A 4,677-nucleotide genomic window follows, 5' to 3' on the forward strand; every position below is an offset into this window, starting at 1 on the left:
TGGGAGAAAGGAAGCATAGTTGGTCGGATGCCATGATTCTCCAACCCGAGAGGGACGTAGGCTAGACTCTTTCCTGGTAAGCCACCACCTCGTGGTGCTACACAGATTATTAGAAATGGGTTAATCAAGATGTGAGAATTAGCCAATAAGAGGATAGAACTAATGGGCCAGGCAGTGGCAAATGCTTTTACCCACTAACCTCTCTCTCCAGCCCTATGTACTAACTTGAAAAACAAGTATGTCAGAAACTGGAGAGAGAGAGCCATGACTGCTCTCCCAGAGGACCCAGGTTCAATTCCCACACCACAGCTCACAATTGTCTGTAACTCCAGTTCCAGGTGCTCCAACACCCTCACACAGACATACATTCAGACAAAACACCAATGTGCATAATATAAGCTGATCAATTAATTAAAAATTATAATAATAAGCATGCTATCTTTAATCCCAGCGCTGGAGCCAGAGGCAGGAGGCTCACTGTGGGCTCAGGGGCTGCCTGATTTACATAGGAGTTTCAGACCATTCTGGTCTACATTGTGACACCTTGTCAACAACAAAGTTTTTTTTTTCTCTCTCTCTCTGTTTTGTTTTTCCAGACAGGGTTTCTCTGTGTAGCCTGTCCTGGAACTAGCTCTGTAGACCAGACTGGCCTCGAACTCAGATACCTCTCCAGTGCTGAGATTAAAGACAAGTGCCACTACTTCTCAAACGGCAGTAGTTTTGATTTATTTTTTTCCCCTTCGTGCTGGGAATCAAACCCCAGGTGTTGGCATTTGCTGAGGTGAGGCGCTCGCTCTAAGGCTGAGTTCCCCTCTCAGCTGCTACACTTAATTACCTCCCCTCCGTTTCCTGTTCTGGTCAATAATTTACCTAGTGGATCCCCATTGGTGTGGATTGTGTACTGTGCTCTTTTCAGGCTTGCTTTTTCTGGTTTTGTTTTTGGTTTTTTTGGAACCACCTCTGGCTCCAGAGCCTAGACAGGCCTGGAAAGCCCTGTGCAGACCAAAGTGATCTCTAATTTAGCAATCCACCTGCCTTGGCTTCCTGCGTTGCTGAGATCACTGATGGTGTGCATCACAGAAGCCAGTGGTCTTTGGTGTAGTCATCTCTTGGGGCTTTGGAAACCTCCAGAAACATTGTTACTGTACAGGAGCCAATCCTGCTCAAGTAACTGTATCCTTCCTTCTCCTCCCTCTATCCCTCCCTCTCCGTCCTTCCCCCCTCTCTCTTCTCTATTTTATTGAGTTCTTTTGGTATTTTTGGACTCTGTGTAGCCCTGGCTGACCTCAGACTCAAGAGATGAGCCCGTTTCTGCCTCCTAATGCTGGGATTAAAGGCATTGCCACCATGCCTATTGATTTTATTATTATTTTATGTGTATGGGTGTTTTGTCTGCAAGGTATATCTGTGTACTACATGTGTGCAGTGCTCACACATGCTGAAAGAGGGAACTTTACCCCCTTGGAGCTGGAGTTACAGAAAGTTGTGAGCTGCCATGTGGGTGCTGGGAGTCAAACTTTAGTTCTCCAGAAAAGCAGTCTTTGTCTTAAATTGCAGAAACATCTGCTCAAACCACCACTGTTGGTTTTGTTTTGTTTGAGACCAGGTTTCTTTGTGTAGCCTTGGCTGTCCTTGGAACTTGCTCTGTAGACCAGGCTGGTCTCCAGAGGTCCACCTGCCTCTGCCTCCTGAGTGCTGGGATTAAAGATGCTGTCCACTAACTCCCAGCACTCGCTCACTCTCTCTCTTTTTCCTGAGACAAGTCTTACTTACTATGCACTCTGGCAGGCCTCAGACTCACTGAGGTCCAGCTGGCCTCTGCCTCTGAAATGTAGGTACTTTAATCTTTGCTAGCTAAAAGTGTCTTTTTTTTCTTTTTTTATGGTTTATTTTAACTTTATTTTATGTGCATTGATGTGAAGGTATCAGATCCCCTGGAACTAGATCTTCAGACAGTTGTGATCTGCCATGTGGGTGCTGGGAATTGAACCCGGGTCCTCTGGAAGAGCAGTCAGTGCTCTTAACCATTGAGCCATCTCTCCAGCCCCCCCTTTTTTTTCATTCATGTTTATATGTGTCTACATGCACACACATGTGTGGGTACTCAAGGAGGCCAGAATAGGGCATTGGAAGTAGAGTTACAGACAGTTGTGAGCTAAGTAAAGTTGGTGCTGGGAACTGAACCCCTGTCCTCTGGACCAGCGATCACTGAGCCATCTCTCTAGTTCCTAGTAGTTTCTTTCTTCTTTTTCTTTTTTACACAGAGAAACTCTGTCTGGAAGAAAAAAACAAAAACAAGAAAAAAAAAAACCCAGAGTTTCTCTATATAACAACCCTGGCTACCCTGGAACTAGCTCTTGTAGACCAGGCTGGCTTGGAACTCACAAAGATCTGCCTCCCTGGTGCTGAAATTAAAGGTGTGTGCCACCACTGCTCAGACTAGATTAAGAGGATTGAAGAAGGAAGAGGTGGCGCTTGAGGTCTTTACTCTTAGGTTCGGCCTTCTTGGCATCCTTGGAGATTCAGGAGCCAGGTGCAGCGACACCCAAGGCTACTGGCAAATGCTTGCCTCATGAGAGTGACGGGGTGTCTAGGTAACTGAGTGGGTAAACAAGGGTAAAGGTTCTTTCTTTACAAACCTGAAGACCTGAGTTCCAGCCCTAAAGTCTGTGGTAGAACTGACCTCCACATCTGTGGCACACACAATACCAACACTCTCTCTCTCACACACACACACTGAAAGACCCCCATACTTGAAAGACCCCATGCCCATACACTATGTTAAACTTTGCTGAAATTCAGCTGGGCCCCTCAGCTCAGGCGATGCTAAAACTGGATATCCATGGGTTGCAGACTCACTGACTATGCTAAGGAGAGAGACAGCGTGGTGCTATATCTAGCTTTGTGGTTTTTCGGGACTAAGGAGAAGGGATACTCCACCACCCCCCCAAGATATCCTATCTAAACTGTAAACTCGCTGCAGGGTGTTTTATCTGTCTTTATGGTTTTTTGGGGAAATTCGAGAATAGACATGGGGCCATTCCCAGGATGAGCTAAGTCCACCAATTTGAGAGCCAATGAAATGCTTGTGCTATACTACCCTCTTATGTAATCATTTTTCCCTATAAATATGGCTGTTTGAATTTGCCTGGGGTGGGCAGTTGGCGTAAGCTACTGTTGCACCCTCAGGCGCCTGTGTAATCAATAAAGACACCTCTTGCTGATTGCAACTGTTGGCCTGAATTATTGAGACTGGGGGATTTCTCCCACAGCCCTTGAAAACGAGGGTTTTCAACACATGCACGCATGCAGGAGGGATGGGAGCGGGGAGGGAATTCTGTCACTTGATTATAATCCCACAGTTTGGATTTTGAAGGGAAGAACTGCTTCTGCTTAAATTTGAGGCCAGTGATATGAGCCCCAACTCAAACCCAAGGAATAGATTTACTAGTTTTAGGGAGAGGAAAAAGAACACACACACGTTTATATGAACATATTTATGTACATATAAAGAGAACTATAACCACTTTCTGAGTATTGTGATGTGATCTGAGGTAAGGGTATGCAGGTAATATGCATACCCAAAGACCTTAATTATTTATTGGTTATTTGCTTGGTTTTTTGTTTATTTCATTTGAGGGAAGGTCTCACTGTGTAGTCCTGGCCGACCTGGAATTTAATTAGTTGATTAAACGGGTGTTGAATTCTGAGAGCTCCACCTGCCTCTGACTCTGGAGTGCCAGGATGAATGGCGTGCGCCATCGGGTTGGTTGATTTAATAGATGTAAGTTTGTTGAGACAGGGTTTTCTCTGTGTAGCCCTGGCTGTCCGGGAACTCTCTCTAGACAAGGCTGGCGTCAAACTCACAGAGATCCACACCTGCTGGGACTGAAGGCATATGCCACCACAGCCCAGCCTTATACTTGATTATTTTATCTTATTTATTTATATTAACTTCTAGTGACTGTTTCCTTTTTCCTCTTTCTTTCTCTCCCCTCTTTCCTCCTGGAATTGAATGCCAGGCATCATGTATCCTTGACAGATGCTGTACCACTGAGATATATCATGAGCCCATTTTGATTTTTGAAAGTTAAGCCAGGCATGGTAGTGTATGCCTGTGGTTCCCAGAATTTGGGAGGCTGAGAGGCAGGAGAATTGTTGGGAGTTTGAAGCTGGCGAGAGCTACAAAACAAGACCCTGTTTCAAAAGGCCAAAAACAATTAAAAAGAGAAAGCTAATGCCGGGCAGTGGTGGCGCATACTTTTAGTCCCAGCACTGGGGAGGCAGAGGCAGGCGGAGCTCTGTGAGTTTGAGGCTAACAAAGGGTCGTGCCTAAGGCAAAGCATGTGACCTGTGAACTAACCTACATCCTGCCTCAAGTGGAAAGCTCCCACCAGGACTTTCAGGGACTAAATCAGGAACACCTTTTATCTCTACCAACACCCACCTTGAGATTTCTCAGCCCTCAGGCTGGGTGTAGAGGAGCTCACCTGTAGCTCCAGGGTTTGACAGGCAGCTGTTTGGGAGATTCAGGCCAGCCTGGTCTACACAATGAGCTCTTAAATGTATACCTGGTTCCAAGCCGGGCGCTGGTGGCGCATGCCTTTAATCCCAGCACTTGGGAGGCAGAGGCAGGCGGATCTCTGTGAGTTCGAGACCAGCCTGGTCTACAAGAGC

This window comes from Microtus ochrogaster, unplaced genomic scaffold, assembly GCF_000317375.1.
Source record: "Microtus ochrogaster isolate Prairie Vole_2 unplaced genomic scaffold, MicOch1.0 UNK1, whole genome shotgun sequence".
In the NCBI taxonomy this organism is placed as follows: domain Eukaryota; kingdom Metazoa; phylum Chordata; class Mammalia; order Rodentia; family Cricetidae; genus Microtus; species Microtus ochrogaster.